Source organism: Pezoporus wallicus, unplaced genomic scaffold, assembly GCF_028554395.1.
Source record: "Pezoporus wallicus isolate ANWC-B61680 ecotype Strahan unplaced genomic scaffold, APGP_CSIRO_Pwel_v1 contig_2012, whole genome shotgun sequence".
Taxonomy (NCBI): Eukaryota; Metazoa; Chordata; class Aves; order Psittaciformes; family Psittacidae; genus Pezoporus; species Pezoporus wallicus.
In genome coordinates, this window is record NW_026639840.1 from 946,645 (window position 1) to 967,088 (window position 20,444).

General features: G+C 41.6%; 1 protein-coding gene across 1 annotated transcript in view; it reads left to right on the forward strand.

Moving 5' to 3' along the window:
• The first annotated feature begins 18,972 nt into the window (after window positions 1-18,972).
• The window catches only part of LRMDA (leucine rich melanocyte differentiation associated), a 706,026-nt gene continuing 704,554 nt past the window's right edge, over window positions 18,973-20,444 (forward strand). Inside the window, exon 1 of the mRNA XM_057416378.1 lies at window positions 18,973-18,976. The gene's annotated coding sequence lies outside the window, so the exon portion shown is untranslated. The remainder of the gene's footprint in view (window positions 18,977-20,444) is intronic.

The window sequence follows — 20,444 nt, forward strand, 5'->3', positions numbered from 1 at the left end:
GGAGCTCTTGGAAAGCAGTATTTTGAAAGACAGCACTGCTTGCGAGAACTTATAACTAGACTGCAGAATTCCAGATAGAAAGCTGAATTTAGCAATGTGTTGGCACTGTTTTCTGTTTGAATACTAATCCTAATAGGGATATTTTCCCAAATTTAGGCCACTAAGAGGAAGCATTGAATTTGCCTTGAGCAAACAATTTCTGTTCTTTCATGAACTTGCTGATGTCAGCAGAGTTGGGCAGGCATGTACTGGGACCAAATTTTCTTTAAGAGGTTGTTAAGAAATCAGCAAACCCTAAATCCTTGGCTGTTCTAGAAGGCATCCAAATGGGTGCTGAGGAGGATCAAAGCTGTAAGCAAAGAAAATCTACAAGGCAGTATGTATGCACATATTATACAGGCATTATGTCCATTGTGAGCCTCTTTATAGTGTTTAGAGACTGCTTGATGGCACTTACATAAGTGAGTTTTGAGCAGCTTTAGGAATCAGAACCATGTGTTTTCTGAAGAAAGATAGATTCCTAAAAGATATCTTGATGGATTTCAGGATGAGAAAATCTCTATGCTGATTCAGTCTGATTTTCTGTATTACCAGGGCAATAGAATTTTGAGGAGCTCCTGCATTAAGTGCAACTATGTTTGATTCATCTAGCTAAAGAACATTGAGAGAAATTGGGGCAGACAATTTGTTATTTTATCCCTTCATAGAGCTCAAAAATAGGTTTTGCAAAAAGCAATTGTGCCTCTTTCAATTATTACATTACCTCTAACACAGTCAAGCCTTTTAATGAACAAATTTTGTAGAATTTAGGGTCTCTCAAGTGCAAAGCCACAACAGAGTGTGGCTCTTAATGTGCCATATGAGCATTATGTTGCTTGCTTTCTCTGTCAAAGCTGGCATGTATCAGAGTGCAATAAAAGAAAAACTATTTCATTCAAAATTAAATGGCGACATCCAATTAAAGACTCAAGTCTGAAACCATAAAATCTATTGAAAGTTTCTTTCTGTTTTAGAGGAAATGTTCCAATTGCTAATGGAAGAGTTACACTAAATGATTGTCTACTAGTTAACTATTATGTGTTCTAGCAGGATTTGTGGTTGGATTTTTTTGTCATTCTTTCTCCTCAGAAGATTTGGAGAAAAGAACAGAAAACTGTTGAAAAGGTTTACTTAGACTTTTATCTTTTGAATCAGTGTCATACCAACAAAAAGATGTTTTGAAGTCTTTAACCATTAATTGACTAACTGGTTTTCTTTAGACATAAAACTTGTCAAGGCCTTGATTGTTGTGAATCTATGGTGACAGATTCTGGCTGACTGCCTGAAGTACAAGGTCTCTGAACACTAGGATAATACTTTCTGAAACAATATGGGTTTATCCCCCATAATGTCATTTAAACAAACTTAACTGACTAAAGCTTTCATTTTTGTGCATTCTCTATGAGGTACTATTTGAGCAAAGAGGCCTTTTAGGAACGGTCCCTAAATGATAAAATTTGACCTCTACCTGGCCTTAGGTTTCTCAATTCCTTTTTATTTACACAAAATAAGCCAATACTAACTGCATTAAAAATTCACTATAAGCAGAAATCTTGTTGTATACTTTCATTTTACTTTATCTTTAGATAATTGCCCATGCATGTTAGTTAATAAGCTTGCTTTATATAAAAAGAATAAAAAGTTTCAGGCTAAAAGTTAACACTTGAATTTTTCTTTTGCAGTGCAACTTTACTGCAGAGATGTCCCTGGGATGGTTTTCTTAAATTTGGAGTTCTGGACATACTCAGAATTACACATCCATCTCTACGGAATAGCATTTTGCATTTTCCACTTCTCTTTCAATGGTAAAATGACTTGGGCTTGAGTGGAAGTAGTATGTCAGATTTAAATAACATACAGGAGTGACAAAACTGTAGTTTAACACTTTTTGCAGGGAACATGACAACTCTGGAATGACTTTCATCTCTATAAATTCTTCGAGCATCAGAAGGTAAGAAAGTTCTTGACATCTAATGAGTTTTGAATGGCCCACACAAGGTAAGATGGTGATAATGCTCTACTCCGTAGTTGTCAAGTCCTTAGGGCTCTAATAAGTCTTAATGGCCCTTACCAGATTCACCCATGGTCTCCCCAAATCCTCCCCACAGGCCCTGGAGTTCTCTCAATCACTGCCTGAGCTAGACCACAAGAGTCCCAGTCACCAGCCTGGGCAGCTTTGATAAGTCAAATATCTTCATCAATAGCACTTGAATATCTGATACTGAAAATGATATACAGGTCTTGTTTCACTCAAAGGCACTGAGTACCATTCAACATAAAGGTGCAGTGTCAGGCTAACTACTTTACCTGGACAAGATGAGACTTTCTGAATAACAGTATTTCTTGCCATTGTTTTACAGAATCAAGTCTACTGAGAGCATACACCAGAAAGCTTAACTACACAGCCGCAGAAAAGTAAAAGAGGGTGTTTTTGAAGGAAAAATGGTGACCCCAATGATGCCTCTATGATGCTGTAATGTACAATGATTTTTAGGTTATTTTGATGTGCTACATCTGTAGAGCTGAAAATTAGATGCAGAGTGAAAATTATTACTGAGAAAAGGCTCAAGGCCCAGCACCAACAAGAAGAAAGCACCTGCCACCACTGAAATAAAGGATGTGTAATCCTTTTGGGGCTGTACACACGATCTCCACAATGAATGGTAACCTGTGTGAAGGAATAATGAAGGAATGATCTGTTCTGTTGTAGCATACTGTTTATTTACTGTTGTTTTTTCTAATGTTATAGAATAGTCTGAACATTACGAAACTTTTCTGATATAACTTCATGGATCTTCCTTTTTCCCCAAGCACTTATACCTTATTTCACAACTAAGCCAATTTATTAAGAATCAAAAAGTATTGAAATACCAAATACAAGAATTCCTTCCACCAGTAATAAAAAAGAAAATTGAATAGGTATGTGTTAAAGAAATATTTACATCGGGCAACACAGTCTCACTGGTAGCAGTAGTGGAGAGCTGAGTGGTTGCATGGGAATTAGTGAGAACCAGGAGTAACTGCTGCACAAGTTTATGGACTTGCTCCTCATCTGTCAGTCACTGAATGGCTATGTGAAGGACTATCCACAGGTATCCACGTATTTTAAAGCAGGATTCAGCAATCTGCGTCAGTAGGAGAGTAGAGTAATCCTCCAGCTGCTGTCAGTTCTACGCCTTCATCTCTGGTTTAGGATCAGAGAACAAAAGGGCTGCAGTTTCATCCCCATTTTCTCACTTCTTTCCCTCTTTCATGCTTTTCAGTTCCTCACTGAACAAGAAGTGCTGGTTCAATCTGCATTACAAGTATTTATGCACTTCTTGCCACAGGTCATCCAAGAAAAATTTCTCCTCTTGGTTCCCCATCTGCTCTCCAGTAATCTGGGTGTTTATCTCAGGCCTATCTAAGGTAGAAAGTCCTACCAAAGCAAGGAAAGAACAAGTATCTTTTATCATTGGAAACACAGAAAAAAAGTCCTTTCTTTCTATACTAAGCAGCTTACAGGGCCAAAAGTTAGTAATTTTACATAATTAATATGTCTTTATTTCATCTCTATTCATTCACTTGTTCAAAAGCTCTTTCAGGCCAGTTTACTAACTCACAGGCAGACTAGTAATTATTGTAGGTTTAAGATACTTAAAACCAAAAAACCGTCAGGCCTGACAGTTGCACAAGCAGATCAGAAGAAAGGGCTGACACATTACTACTTTTTCAGATTAGCAAAGCCTTGGATGCAGGCTTCCCTCCATCATTTCTAAAATGATGCTAATCCCTAGACCTAAGGTTTTGCAATTCTGTTGCTGGACAGCACCTATACTAAAAGGATTTTCCATTGCTGCTGCCTGCTTAGCAGATTAGTTACAGGAGGAGACTCTACAGAACAGGCTATGCTTGACCTACACAGTATTCCCAGCTGTCCGAAGATTTTCATGTTTAGAAAATTCTTGATTTGCTTGTGAGACTGCAGTCTCTGAGCTGATTGAGGGGTGACAAAGGAGAAGGTAGTAAATTCTTAGTCCTTTCAACAGAGGAAGGAAATAGATAATTTTTAGAACTGCTTTTGTCTCTTTATTATGCAGGATTTGATGCTGCATTTTTTAGTTCTCTCAAACCAAAGACTTCTTTTGCCATTTCTTGCACAAGCTTTCATACACAACGCAGTTGTGGATGTCCCTCTTAAAATGACACTTTCTGCTCTATTCACAACAGAGGGCAATCAGAACTTGCATTTGATTCTCCATCCTCCCAGCAGTTCATTGAAATGTCTGGCCAGAGACTGCTGACGCACAGACAGGTGGAAGATACAGTATCTTATACAGAGACGGAATATGGGAGTAAGTAAATAGAAGGGGCAGAAATCCTCACCATTAGGGAACTGTGGAACTGACACTGAAAGACTGTGAAGTCGGTATTTCCCAAGAATGAGAGAACATGAGTTCCAGAAATCCAGATTTCAGAGGCTTGAGCTCAGGTAAGACTCTGGATTACATGAAATTTGTACAGAAAGTACAGGAAATCTACAGTGATTTCATGGATTTAAAATCTGTTCTCAATCAAACTGAGACAAATCAGTTTTTAAAAAAAACACAACAAACCCCAACTTTGAAGGAATTCCAAAATTCTGAATGAAAATGGTTTTTAAAATTCAAGTTTAATATGTTACAGTACTGGAAAATTATTTCAGGTTCAGGCAGGCTGTGAATTTAATGGTAATGACCCTACAAAAGTATTCTGCATATAGAAGCTTATCACATAAACATGCTTACCTTATTCTAGTTTGTATTCTAGAAAAAGCATGTCTGCACAAGGAGTTATTCAGTAAGAATCCTGCTTTTATTCTTGAATAATTCCACGTGTAGTCAAGCCTTTAGTCAAATCAGCACAACTCTGTATGTGGATAAATTGTCAGTCTACCCCTGCTTGCATTTACAGGAAATCTATATCTGTTACTAAAGACAGCTGACAGATCTGAAAACGTCACATTTATTTGCAGAATAAGCATAGATCTTACAATCCCCCACTCTTAATAACCTACTATTTTTTGTGTCCTTTGGAGGTTTTACGAACTGCATATCCTTCATATTTTGTGTTCAGTGTCATTAGCAAACTAAATACTATGGAGAAAAGGAAAACCTTTTCCTTGCTTTGTTTGCTGAATAGTCAAAAAGGAGCCCTTTTGAGTGTTACAATGCTTCACTAGTTTTATACAAAAGTCCAGGAGAAGAAAGAAATGTTGTTTTTCTTCTGGGGAAAACCAAACTAGCATCAAAACTTTGTTCTAATTCAGTTAAAAAAAAAAAAAAGCCCCAAACAACCAAACAAAAAAAACATCCACACTTTAAACCTTTTAAACATAAAGGCTTTCCTTTCCCTCACATGGTCTAAGTATTTGTGTCTGTCACCTGTGTTTGCCTAGTTCTGTCATGAGTGCTGTCTCAAAGCCTTAATAAAACATTAATGTCCAAGCCCCAGAACTCCATTGTTACATTTCTATCATTTATCTCTCTTACTGATTTTAGCTGCGGTTTCCTTTCAGAGAAGTAAAATAGCAAGCTATATATTTCAAGGAAGAGACAAGATTAATGAATGTATACAACTGTGAACTGATAATGATGATTTAAAACACCAGTAGAAAGTCTTCATATTTAGTTAAAATTATTCATTTTCAACTTTGTGGAGGTTTTGTACCTCCACTTGAATATTCTTCTCTAATACAGAGTTTAACAATTCAACTACAGACCAGGTGGCTTTACTATCAGCTTTCTGTGAATAAATAAGTTTATCTTTTAATTTAATTGCACCTAAAAGTTGTTACTACCCAATGGCTACTTTCTAGTTCATTACAGGTAAGTACTATTATCACATTTATAGTATATGTGCTATGGACAGGAGTCCGCATCCCTGTTTAATGTCACAGCAGACTACAGATATCAGGCATTATACAAACATTCAGTGATAACATTTTTCACAAGCATCCAAGCCCAGGACCAATTGGTTTTCTTGCTGGGGAGGTCATTTTAGATTTCTGAAATAGGATCACTGAACAAGATAATGCCACCATTTAGATACGGTTTTGTTCTTTAAATATGTATCATCAGCCTTAGTAATTATTGGCTATTCTGGCAATAACATAAAGATACATTTAGGAATGGTGCAACCCACACTTGTGTCACTCCGCTTGCACAAGTATTAAATTCAGAGAACATCAGCCCCTCAGTATTCCAGGTAAAAACTGCCTGGGAAAAGAGTAATTACTAACGTCTGGCTGACTCTCGTTTGTGTACGTGGGATTCTCAGCATGGGTGCAATCCAAAGGACTCTTTCTTCACCCTAATAAACACAGGGTTCCTTAGCTGGCTGGAGCCAGAGGACTAGCAAGCATGTGGGGGGTGTTTAGACCTGGAGTTCTCCTCAGGGCTGTCATGTCAGCAGCACTTTATTCACTACATAAAAATGCCCACTCCCACGCACATTGGCTTTAAAAGCAAGGCTGAAACAACTCCTGCAGCCTCACGTGCTGTCTGAAGCGGCCTGCACAGGGCTGACAGACACTGCTGGCAGCTGGGGCCCAGTTGGGCTGGGTGGGATTTTTCCACCACCAGGGCCTGCAGCTCCTTGTCCCAGCGGCAGCCTCTCCCAGCCCCTCAGGTGGGTTCTAGAAGGTTCCCCAGCCTCCCCTCAGGAGGAGCTGTGCTCCCTAAGGAAATCAGACAGATTGCCAGTGTCCATCCCCAGCATGGGGTGCTGAGTAACATTAACTGGGCAAATTGAGAGGAACTGTGTGATTCAACTCGCTCACCTGAGAAAAATCAACCTTTGTCACACTGTCTTCCCTTTAAAAGAGGGAAAATGGCTTCTAAGAGGTGTAATTGTGGGTAGTTGTGTTTGGCTGTATGGGAGCTGAAAAGCAGGAGCTATTTTCTGCTACTAGAAATACAGATAGTAACAAGCAGGTTCTGAGCTGTGGCTGGGTTGGTCCGAGTCTGGCTCTCTGCTCTCCCTGGAGCCTCGGCCAGGGGTTGCATGGCCATGGAGGAAGGACCTCGCACGAGAGCGGCAGAGAGCACATGCGAGAGCTGCAAGCAGGTCAGTGACTAAGCAGAAATTAGATTGCTTGTTTCCTCTGAGGAATTTTTGTTGTCACGTTATTTCAAACCTTTTTAAAATATGAGTCTAGAAAAATCCTTTCAGAAATCATTGTCTATTTAAGTTGTCTTTGGTTCAAATGTTATCCCCTTTGCTACCGAAGGTAAACTCTTCGTAAAGTGCTACTGTCCTTTAACAGATTTTGTGTTTGATATCAAAGTAGCTTTAGGTTGTTTGCTATTTATGTATCTTGTGTTATGGTATATCATTTTAAGAAGGAATTGGTTTTGGCAGGATTATTTTCTTCAAAATAAAAATCTTGATTTGTTTGACTTAAAATTTTATGGATTTGCTAAAAACTCCTTTTCTACAGGAAAAGGTAATAGCTTGTCAGAGTGGCTTTCCCCTTCAGAAGGGAGCTTTGTAGTAGTTCTTTATATATGGTGTGGTTGGCTCTAACTGGTTGGTTTGTGATTTACTTCTGTTGTTAAAAAACCGGGGCTTCTTAAGTGTTAGATGGAAAAACAGTTTTTGAACTATTGACTGTTGGTGTCATGCAGTTCTTTCTACCACAAGAATGTTATTTAATTGTTTAATCATGGTAGTTTTAATCCTATTTACGAACTCCTCCATTGCACGGCTTTAGAACATGAAAGCATTTGTTGGGTTACGTAGTTCTTCCCTCAGCCGTCACATCAGGTAATTCTTTTTAAGTGTGTTGTACTCCATGATTCTACTCCATCTTAACAACAATTGCGTAGTTTGTTTCCACTATTCCCAGAGGATGGCTGTTGCAAAATGTGATTGCTTTTACAGCATTGCTGGTGAACCATTTGTCATTGGTACTGACTTAGGATCTAAATTCAAAAACAATGAGCTAGCATCATACACTTAAAAAACAAACCAGGAAAAAAAAGAAAAAACAAACCCTTGAGCCAGTTATCAGAAAGGTTCATCACCAGTGCATGTTGGTTAAGAACCATCTTCTAATTTCAAGTTTAGTGTATTCATGGCCAGCTAAAGTCTATTTGGTTTTGTGCCAAAATTCTCATTTAAATTAAATAGGTTTTTCTTCTCTTAGCTTTTTACCTAATGCAGACAGCAATCCTATCCTCTCTCAGCTTTTGTTATAGTAGACTAAATAAATCAAGCTTGCTTAATCTCATTTTATAAAATAAGCTTTCCATTGCCCTGATCTTCCTAGTATTGTTTCTTTTCTACCTGTTCTAGTTCCAGTTAATGTTTCAAGTGCAGGTGACTAGATTGCATGCAGTATTTCAGGTGAGCACTCTGTCGTACTTGACACAATGCTATTGCTTTTCCTCATCTCTGTTGGAAGTTACCCTAGCTGCCTTATGCTGGTAATCCATAGTAGTTGTGTTTTCACAGAGCTCACAGAGCCTCCTTATTAATATTGAGAAATGACACCAATTAGGCTTTTTTTAAAGCCCAGAATGCTATGGTTGGTTTGGTTGTTGTGGGGAGCTTTTATTTTTTTTTGGGGGGGGGAAGGGGGGGGTTGGTTTTCTTGTTGGTTTTGTTGTTGTTTCAATCTGTGAAAGTTTAGTGTATTGTGCTCAACTTTGTATGATCCCAGAACATATCTTCTAAGTACTTTTTTTTCTGTGCTACCTTCAACTTGTCAATGCAAAGTTTTGGCTATTGACATTATTTAAATCAGAATGATAAACATACCAATGTCAGGCATACTCTTTCCCTTCTTAAAATAGCCTTCATTTTGTGCCAATTTTGTTTTGGTTATAGTTGGTAGAAAGTCCTTGCTGCTGTTTTGGCCTCATATTCTAAGGTTCTGAGCTGGAGCAGAGATTAACTAGATTCCTAGAGTTTAGAGCTATACCAGATTTTATTTTATTTCTACTTCACCTGATTTTCATTCCCTAAAATCATTCCTATTAGCTATTTTCCTTTCACCCTATGCTCAATATTGCCATATTTACTTAAATTAATGCAATGTATAAATTTGAGGTTGTGAATATATTTGCATTATCCTTAGTCTCTACTGCATTCCTTTGTTTCATTTTATTTAACTGAAAAAAAAAACACAACAGAAAACACCCCTACACATTCATCCATGTTAGCATTTTTGCAGTGCCTAACATAGCTCCTCTGTTGGCAGTTCTTTGCCCCTGTGCTTCCCAGATAAGGACTGAATACCAGAGAAAAGAGTTTTTTCATGTGTTACTTCTGTTTCTTTTTTTGCATGGAGCACATTTCTTGAGGTGGTAGTTTATCTGGTTAGGCCTGGAGTACCTTCTTCTGGAATTCTTTTTCCAGTGTTTAGAATATAGCTTTTTGACCACTTTAATTTTATTGATGTGAAGTTTGTAAAACTTTGCTCCCTAGCCAATTTATTAGCTCCTCAGTCCAGCTGACATGACTACATCAGAGTCTGCCCTTTTGATACTGAAACCTTTAAACCTACTTCATTTGTTCTCCTGTTTAACTTAAATCAATTTTTAAGTCAGACATCTGACTTGATCCAGAATGGACTTCTGTAACTGGCTTATTTCTAATATTCTTGCTACTTCTCAGCAATAGAGTATAAAACATCTGGTCACCTCTTGTTGTTCTGGTGATAATTGAAATGCATTTTATGCTGCAACCAAAAATAACTAGATATTACAGATAACACTTGTAATCCGTTTCATCCTTAGTTTTGTAGTTATTAACAAATGAGTTCTGTAGTTACTAACAAATGCCCTTAGCCACCACCCCAGGACCCTGACTTAGGGAACGACAATCTAAGAAAATGTTTCACATGCTTTCCTATGCTGTAGTGAGCCCTGCTAGTATTACCAAGAGATCTAAGTTGTTTTGTTGGGCTTTTCTTTAAAAAGCCTTGAGCACCTGTAGTTCAGTTCCTCTGAAAATCAATTTCTTAGCCTATAAAATGGATTAGTCTCTAGCCAATCTTTTAACTTGCTTTTGAGTAGCTATGCATATGTAGCCCACTATTCACTGCACTATGCCTCCCACTCTGTGTCTACATCTGGCCAACAGCGGATATGAGTATGCTACAGCTGCTTTAGGGTATTTAACTTGAGGTGTAAAGGTTTGTGAGAGCCTTGTAGGTCCCAGGTAATGAGCAAGATGATGATTATCACACTTCCAGAATTGTATGTACTCACATTCCTAAGGACAGCTTGTGATGGGGGTGCAGGGAGCATAGTTTCCTTTTATCTGTTCTAAGGCTCACAACACTTCTCTTTTTTCCAGAATTAAACTATTACAAAATACATCAAAAGAGACTTCACAGAAATATGCTTGTCCTCATTTTCATGTCTGCAACAAAAAGACTGGGATAATGTTGCGCAAATGAGTTTAACATTAATAGATGATGAAATAACATGGTTATGTAATAATTGTGTTCAAGATGGAGATGAAAAACTCACTACTCATTCTGCTAGCACTCAAGTTGGTGTGTAAACTAGCTTGTGTATAAATGCATACAAAACGTGAACTAAATTACTGAGCAATAAAACTAAATTATTGCATTTGCTTCATCCAAGATGGTTGGCTATTAGAACAAATTACCCCTTTCAGAGGCGCTCTGCATTAAAAAGTTGTTGTTTTACATGTAGAATCTTTAATCTTATTTTCTTATTAAAGGAATTTTTAAGGAGGATTTTTTTACTTAAAATTAATACATTATTTTCTTGGCAAAAGACCTGGACAAGTCCTTTCTGTGTAAATAATATATATACAAGGTAAAATGCGTATGTCCTTCCCATCACTGAAATGTAGCAATTTCTTGAGCAAAACGTGAGATGACTGATCAGATAGATATGCTGATTAAACTCCTTGTGCTTTTATTACCTTGGGAGGCATCAGCTCAAAATTGACTATGGCTGTGATACAATGGCCCAAACCTACTTTGGTTTTTTTTTGCATAGCATCTAAAAGAACATATGTTCAATGTTTTCTTTTTTTACTGATTTACTACATATCTACCTTGTGTGATCTCTTCAAATTTTTTCATCTGAACCTTTTCATCACAAACAGAAAACCAAAATTGCCATTATTTGCCTCAAGGTACTTCCAAGCCCCTTCCCAGCTAGTTTTGGATTGTACAACTGCATTGCATGTATTTAGCTGATACTTATGTGGAATTAGAATTTGTAAGTTTTAGGACCTCTTCTGTCCCAGGAAAAATCCTACCATCCTTAGGATTGCTAGAAAACTTCTGCTGATTTCTAGCTGACTAGAATTTCACATTAGATGGTGAACTGAGGGTGTGTGCAAGTTTTAATAGCTTAAAAGTACAAATGTAAATCAACATGATCCCATTAACCAGCAAATGCAATTAACCATGTGGAACCCTGAGTTTATACAAGTTTAAGTGTTCTAGCTAGAATAAGTATTTTCTCCGTTACAGAATTAGGGGGTTTTGTGAACTGGTATATATGCAGCTATGATGATTCACAGTACCTTTTCTAACAGGGGTAAACTACCTAATAGGGATAAAATACTGGTACCATCTATCAGTAGAGTTTACCAGTATTTTTGTTTACTTTACTAATGTCTACATGAAGGAAAATGTGCAATTCTAACTTGATCACTTTAGAAATAGATGAGCTAAAATAGTTTAAAAAATGTTGACTGTCCATTGAGGAGGTAAAACCTGCTATTGCACTTTTCCAACTTATTTAACTCTAGAACAAGATTGTGGCACTTCGAGTAGCCAGTTTTCTCAGAGAATTTCAATGTCTGATTTGTAGATACATCAACAACCATTCATTTCTCAACCAAATGATACAGTTAAACTAGAAAAATTAACCACTCCATCTGTTCTAAATTCCTTTCTCAATATTTCTCTAACCCTATTGATGTATGTAGGGTATCTGCTTTTGATCAAACATAACATTTTAGCCAAACTCCATAAAGTCAACCTGAAGACCATAATTAGAAATGTGATTAGGTCTCTTCATAAAATGTTTTACACCTCTACTGGAATGTATTTAGCAGCTGATCCTTAAAAAAAAAACAACAGGAAAAACCACCTTATTTCTACTTATCTGTTTTATCTGGAACACATTCCCTGGGCCTGCTGGTACAATATATATTTAGGGGAATTGTAATCTTGCAAAGGGAGAGGAATTGGAGGGGATGGAGGAACATGTAGGACAGAAAAAAAAAATCATGTGAATGTTCTCAGACCCAAGTATTTTGTGATGGAAACTGGCTATACAGTTATTATGTTTTTTGAAAAAAATGACACAATGAACTTGTTGTAAAAAATGCATGTAGGGGCAAGTAAGATTTTGACTGGGTTTGTTTCAGTTTCCATCAGTGAATTTCTGTGGTAGACTCATACAAGAAGGTATGAGCAGTGGTGGGACCGCATGTGTGTGTTATTAGAGGAATGGTCACCAGGTTCATTAGAGGAAAGGTTCCCTGTAGGGTGGGACAAAGTAATGGAAGTAGAGATGGAAGAAGAGAAAAGTTCTTACTTGCACAGACAGTAGCTCTATTACAAGGACAGGGTTTTTCTTCTGCTCTATTATCAATGCATGCAGTAGGGAAACTTTTGCCTTTTATCTAAGGCCTCCTCAGGCGCAGCTTGCTGTTGCCTAGCATGCCATGGTGGCTTCTCCTTTCTTTGAAAAAATGGTGACTCAAAGGTCCCTATTCAGATAGCTATTTGTCTAATAACTCGGTAGTGACAGATCTGTAATCTCTCCTGCTCTACCTGAGTAGCTTCTTCTCTATTTACCATTTAGGATGGAAAGGGGATTTTGAAAGAGTTGCCCCCCCCCTTTTTTAATACATATAGAATGTTCTAAAATCTTTTCTGGGGCAAAGAGAGTAGGTGAGCACTTGATCAAATCTGAGCACTGACTAGGAGAGCTGGGCTCCTTGCTTTGGCAAGCACCCTAACCAGTAGACTAAATCTGGTTCCTTCCTTCTCCCTCCCTCTGGCATGGTGCGTTCTTATGAAAAGTGAAATGCCTTTAAAGGAGGGAGTGGAGATTTCCCCCCCACATAAGAATAGCCCAGTGATCAGGAACCCTAAGAATTGTAGGTTTGAAGCCTTCTGGATCTGGGAATTGATATTTATTCCTCTGCCTCAAGACAAGAACCTCAAGCAAAGAGAAAAAGTGCAGTAGATGATGGCAGCAGCTGATCCTTCCCCATAGGAGAAAATTCATCTCCACCCAGGGACTATTAAGGACTGTGAAAATCGACAAGAGGGGTGACACTTGGCTCCCCAAAGGTAGATTAGCTGTGTTTGAGAATCTGGGCTGCTGTTCACAAACTTCAGTTAAACAGAAATATTATATTGCAGCTGCAGGTCTTGTGATGCCTGCAAGGGTTTTAAGAGTGGGATCACTTCCCTTGCTCAGAGTATGGCTATCTGTCCCCGTTCCAGCTGAACCGACCCCTCTACACCCATGGCAGTAAACGAACTGCAAAGGCGGCATTTCCCGAGCAGGGTACCTGGCCTCGAAAAAGCCGAGGGGCTGAAAACGGCCCTTCTCCACGAGGGCCAGGCATTTCCTTGCCTGGTCTTGTCAGCAGAGCCCCGAAGTGGCCGCTGCCGGAGCAGGGGCGCAGCGCTTCCCCGTCGCGTCACCCCGAGAAGGAAGATGGGGAGCAGGGAGGTGCTCCAGCACCTCTCTGGACCCCGCCTCAGCCGAGAGGCAGAGCGCCAGGGGGAGGGGACGGGACCCCTTTCTGAGGCGCCGGCGCCGGGTCCCGGGGACCGACCCCGGCGCAGCGCGGGTGAGCCCTGGGCCGCGCCGCCTCCGGGCGCGCGCCCGCCGCTCCGCAGGGGTTGGGCGCAGGTCCCGGCCTTCTTCTATCCTTCCCCTCCTCGTACCTGTATAAATGATGGTACCACTAGCAGCTGATGGGTTTACCTTTGCAAAACCTCTTAGTGAGTAGCAGCTTACGTGTGTAAAAAGGCTGGGCAGCCAAGGATCGGGTAGAAACCCTGAACCTATTGTAATTCGAAGGATAGGTTCCTAATTACCAGCATTCTGCTGTCCTGCCCAAACCGGTCAGCTCTACATGTCTTCTGTGAACTGCAGCAATGATCCCTGTTCATTTTACAGGACTCTCGCGTCACTGAAGTACCTCCAGGTGAATCCATAGGACCCGCCGGCAGAGAAAACGCTGCCGTTAGGTCCGGCGCTAACGGCTTGCAAATGGCAGCGTGAGGGTGCGCCCGAAGGAGGGGGCTGTGGCCGACGGCTTGGGCTGCGCAGCCCGGGTGCGGCGTGGGGCGGCGGGAGAGTGCCCCAAACACTCAGCCTTTAACGCTTTTATATAATGATCACGGGGCTGGCGTGACAGGTGAAGGAACTGGGAGTTAGCTGATATTAAATGAGAAATCATTAATCTGTTTAATGCTGGTTGGGTCCAGTTTTCTTAAGGTGATTGAGGAAAAAGGGAGAAGGGTTTGGGGAAGTTGGAGCCCGTGTGCTTACTTCTAAATTGCATTGAACTTGTACATCGAAAATCCTTTCCTAAAAATAACTGCTGTCCATCCAGTAACTTGAATGAGCAGACTAAGAAACACTTTGAGAGTCAATCTCCTAGTAGAAATTCATGCCAGCCCCCCCCCCTTTTAAAAACGATGGGAAAATGTGGCTTTTGGATTTGGACTAATTTTTCACCAGCGATAAACGGGCTGTTTTCTGTAACAGGGTAAATTATTAGAGACTTGTGATTTGCAGTTCGCATTTGCCATCAAGATCACAGCAGGGGAAAAAAGAGACTGGAGTCTAAACTAGCTTCAGTAATTCCTGTTCACGGGTTTCATGCGCCGATGGATAAAAAAAACCGCTTTTGGAGCAAACTTGCTAGAATGTAATATACAGTGACTTCAGAAAGTGCAGTAAAATCAATTAATGTTGCAAAAGCATTGGCCAAAAAGAAAGCGGTGAAAGGATTTATGGAAATGTAATGGATTTATAGGCATTTACCCTGCGACTTGATAAACAGCAATGGGAAGCCGAGATGGTGAAAATAATTAGTCCCGCAGCCTCAGTGAATACGGACAATTTATTATTATAATTTTATCCTTTCAGTGCTTATTCAAATTTATTTTTTAATTTTGTGATCTGAATCGCAGGGGGATTAATCTAAAGTTTGGGCTTGGCTTCCTCAGGGGCTGGGTTTCCTCTTCTGACACTCTCTTTGCAAAGCAAGGAATGATCTGTCATTTGCCAGGGCTTCTCCACACAGCTCATTCTTAGTTTTTCTGCATGTATTTTAAGGACTGTTATCATTGGCCTTAAAAATTAGTGTGACCCAGCTGATGACTGTTTGCCTCCCTGTGCACCAGGGATTTCTCTCCCTTTTGATTTTTGGACATGTTTTCATGGATGCCTTGGAAACGTCGGGGTTGTGCGGTGGCGGCAGAAGCACACCCTGACTCTGGAGCAGAGTTGGCACTGAAAACTTTTCTGCTTGATCTCAGAAGTTTGTAGCCCTCTTTTTACAGCAGAAAAGAGACGTCTAACATGGAGTAAAGATTACAATTTCCAGAAGTCAGAATTTATTACAGTTAAACTGTGATAAGATCCCATCTGTTATGAACACATGTAGCACCAATTGTTTTTCATACAACTGCAATTTATTTACCCTTCAGAGTGAATGAGATTACAAGTGTGATTAAAAAAAAAGTACACCAACCCACAACACAACAGTTGTTTTTCTGTTTCGTCCAGCCTATCTGTTTTCATCTGGTTAAATCCATTTATGCTGCAATACTTCCCCTAGGATTAGATCGGCGATTCCCTCTGTCCCAAACAAGCGATTCTTATCGTGCTAAGAACCTGCACGTCGGATGCCGGCGGAGGCGATACCCGTCCGCAGTCGGCCGCCGAGGCCTGGCCTCGAGGGCCGGAGCAAGGGCTGAAGCCTTGTCCGGCGCCCTCCGCCCCCCGCGGAAGGCGGCCGCTCCCGGCGCTGCCCTTCGCCTCCTCCAGGGACTCGGCAGCGCCGCCTGGCGGGAGGAGGGAGCTCGAGCCAAACCTCGCAGGGCCGCAAAGACAAAGGGAAGGAGACTTCTCTTTCCCCCGGGACAGTTGAGCTGCGCGGGACTACGGGCCCGCGTGAGTCTCCACTTAAAGTGTGCTATGATCTGGCCTGTACTTCAGGAGAGCAGTAACCTTTTAGTGCAACGAGAACCTGAAACGATGGAGGGGGAGGGGAGATTTCGTGTTTCCATTGGTCGTAGTAGTTCAGGAGCAAAGAATGCGCCTGCTCGTTGTCTTACCTGATCCCACAGAAGTGGTTTGGATCAAGGAGCAGACGCTTCACGAAGACAAGCAGGAAAGATGAAGCACTTGGATAAAAAAAAAAAAGCAACAAACAAAAAAAAAAGAAAAAAACCTCCCACGTTCTTACTGTGATAGCCTAAGAACCGTAATCTAATTTTGTTCTCCTTCAAACTGTTTCAAGACATATATGTGTGTGTGTATATGTGTATATATATACTCCAGGTTTCAGTGGGCGTCTTTCTGCTGCTCTGTTATCATTATTTCGTGCCTTGATGTGACGTTGAAGACAGATGACAGCATTGTCAGGTTGTCTTTAATTCATTTGAAGATTAAAAAAAATACACACAAGGCTTCTTACAATATTCAAAGCCTGAACGGATTTACTTTTTTTCACATAGGGGATGTGGTGGAGGCAAGGGGGGAGCGGTTGATGAATTTCAGACATACAGAGAAAACAAAGTCTGTGCATTGCTGTGCATGCACACACGCACAGAACAAGCGGCCAGAGGTGGGATTTTTGCAGCAGCAGCACCTGGTTGGTCTTGATGGAAAAATAACCAGTATTAGAACAGCCTTTTCGCGTTTATGCACAAGTCCAAGTGTATAATCTGCTCAAATTTCAACCCTGTCACTGCTGCCAAAGCATTCCACCTCAAAAGAGGTGGGAGCATACGGACCCGGGGTCCCTCTCTTTTCTGTTGACACTGTTTTTTTACTGCAACAAAATTTTACCTTACAAAAAAAAAAAAAAGCAATCTGCCCCTAATTTCCTAGGACTGAACTGAGAGAGAGATTCAGCAGGGATTAGACACCTCCGATCAGGACTGATCACTTGCCTGCCACAGGACTCTTCGTGAAGCAATGTGGGCTGTGCTTTACTGTGCAGGGAGAATCGGGGTGTGGGGAAGCACATGTTGGGATTCGAAATGTCAAAAAAAAAAATCCCCGGAATCTGGTTGGGAAGGAGACTTGATGCTGGTAACTGTAGCGATTTTCCAACTTTATATTAATTCCTTTAAAGAAAACAAAACCACCCTAAACCATACGCCACCACCACCCAAAGAAAGGAGCGTGCACGCACACACACACACACACACACACACACACACAAAAAAAAGCCAAACCACCCACCCCCCCAACCGCGCTCCACTGAAAAACCTGTAGCACGAGCCAACAGTATTACAGCAAGGCAGCATTTCAACATTGCTCTCCGTCTTTTCTAAATCTGAAAGAATTAAGTTTGACCCATGTTTTTACAGACTAGGAAGGTACAGATGCGGTTGTTCCGGGAACTCTGGGCCTTTCAGGGACCCACTTGCCCCTGTGATTTCGATTGTAGGTGTGATCAGACCATTGCGAAGCTCGGATCAGAGAGCAGGGGCTCAGCCCAGCCACCGCGCAGCGCGTACCTTGCTGGCTGCGAGGAGGGTACCTTCAGAAGCAGCGATGGGCAGCGGGTGACTTCCCGCTCTTAGAAAATGGAGCCTCATCGCTGCGGAAAATCTTCCCGTTTTAACGGCATCCCAGTATTTTAGCTCTAGCTTACGTTTTGTATTCTAAAATCAGGCAAGCAAAATTATACGTATGTGTTTGGAGTGGACATATACGAATAAACCAAGATACATATGCCCATACATAAGCTCAGATATATTACAGAAACTCCTTTGCTCTCTGTGGAGTCCGGTGTTTTATTGTTTCATAAAACTACCATCATTACATTTCCCCGTAGATAAGATAAACAGAACCTTTCTTTTCTAAGCGTTGCTTATCAGAAGTATTTTGTCGAAGTGGCATCCAGCGTAAGCCTTTGAGAAGGGATGGAAACACATTTTTATTTTAGTTCTTTAGTTGCACTTAGCATCTGACAAGAGTTGATTTAAATATTACATGCGTTTATCTTTAATGTTCAAAAAAGATTTGTGAGAAAGAAGAAACAGTTTAATTTAAACTAATGTATGCCTGACTCTGGTCAGATTGATCAGAGTTTCAGGTTTTGATGGGTTTTGCCCTTCTGTTGCTTGTCCTCTCGAGCTGGTTTTTCACTGTGAAATTATTTTAGTTCGGTGGCATGGACCAGCGGCTGCTGTCAACTCCACGACCCATCCAGTTAGTAAGAACGGGGGGGGGGGGGGGGGGGGGGAGGGAATAACAATGAGTCTCTTTTACCTAAAAACATTAATGTCCATAAGTCAATCTGTATTAGGACAAAAAAAAAGCAAATTTCCTAGATTAATATCAAAATCCTAGGTGACACTTGCCAGGTCAAATACTTAACAAGCCTGGAAGAGAGACCTCCTTACCACCAGTCTACATATAAAATAAGCTATTTCAAATTTTTATTAATTTCGGGGACAGTATCCGAGCAAAACAGTAATGTTAACGTTAAGCGTTCACTTCATCACTCGCATCAGAAATCTTTACGTGTGTAACTTTTCAGAGCTGATACGCACAAGACTGCCATTAGTGCTCCAGGACACAGAAACCCTTCTCGGCTCTTTTTGAAGTAGCCCCTGCACACCTGGTGGGTTACACCAGCGAAGGCTGGGCTGCAGCTGTTAGGACTCTGTATAAAGTGTAAAATAGGTGAGCAGAAGAGGCGCGTGTGCGGCGGTGGTGGTTTTCAATTGTGGCAAATCTGTAATAGTTGCTCGCACACGCAGATGGAGTCTGAAATATAATTTTCTTCGAACTAGGTGTAGTTGAAACAGCGAAGCGGGGTGGGCAGGCCGGCCGGGGGCTGCTTGCTTAATCGGCCTTTTCCGGGCTCGCTGGTTAAATCCTCTGCCACTATCGCCCCCACCCCGACCCGCAAAGCCCTTCTTTCGCCTACTTACTGCGTTTGTATCCGCTTTCTATTTTACTATTAAGTTTACTTGGTGCAGTTAGCAGTGCTGCCTTTATCTCCCTTTCTCCAGCTCATCAGTTCATAACGAGAGCTCGATTTACAGCGGAGATACGCAACGGTCCCTTTCACGGTTAAGTGGGGGGGGGGGGAATAAATCTGTTTAAAACACAAAACATTTCCCGCTGTCTAATCAGCGTCCCAAAAGAGGCGCAGCGGGGCCCAGCACCCGGCGTCCCTATGCGCGTCCCGGCCACAGCTCCTGGCCCGGGCCCGGAGCAGCCCCGGCAGGCGCGCCGCACCGGGTGCCGGGACAGCCGGGCTAGCGCTGGAGCTTCATTAGCCTGCTGCTTTTCTCTCCTTTTGCACATTAACGCTAACTTCCACTAATTATCTGGAGTAAATGCATTAGACTAATTAGCATCTGAGCACCACGGGAAACTTTGAACAGTAATTATATTGTGGGGGACACAGAAGGCGGGAGAAACCCCAGCGATTTACAAAGTTCCCGCTTGCAACTTTTCCCCCTGCTGGAGCGTCGCGCTGGGGCCGGGGAGAGGGCAGCAGGCAGCCCGCTGTGGGGAGAGGGGCCGGCCGAGGGGCAGCAGGTACTCACCCTGCCTGGGCCGCCCTGCGAGCGTCTGGCACGCCGTGGGAGCGAAGCCCTTGGCTGGCATTGCCTTTAAGGACTTGGGTATCTTTTCCGACTATCTCGGCGGCAACGGTTAGCTCCGCAGTCGCCGTAGCTGCTCTGGCTTTCCCGTCGCAGCCCCCGCTCCTACCTGCGTGCAGGACGAAGAGCCGGAGTCGGGCGGCGGCCCCGGGTGCTGGGAAGCCCGGGCTGGGGAGGCAGAGGCGCGGCGCAGGCAGGGGCAGCCCTTCTCGGCATCACGTCGAGTTTGGCACCGCACTTGAGTAAAGAGCAAACTCGGAACAAATAATGGATGGACTTCGTATTTTTCCCCTTCCCTTCCTTTTTAAAAGAAAAAGAGTTTTCAGAGCTGTCCGATTATTTTTTTTTTTTAATGTGATGATCGTTTGTGCTGCAAGTAGGAACTGAAAAAAGAAATTGAAAATAACTGGATGAGATCAAAGAGCGCTTCCCTAATTGCTTCTGAACTTCTCATTTCGAAGAGGAGACGGTTATGCATTACACTGTAAAAAAAGCTTTCAGATAATCTCCTTACTCTTTTACAAATACGTCCTGCCTTCCCCGTTTCTTTCTA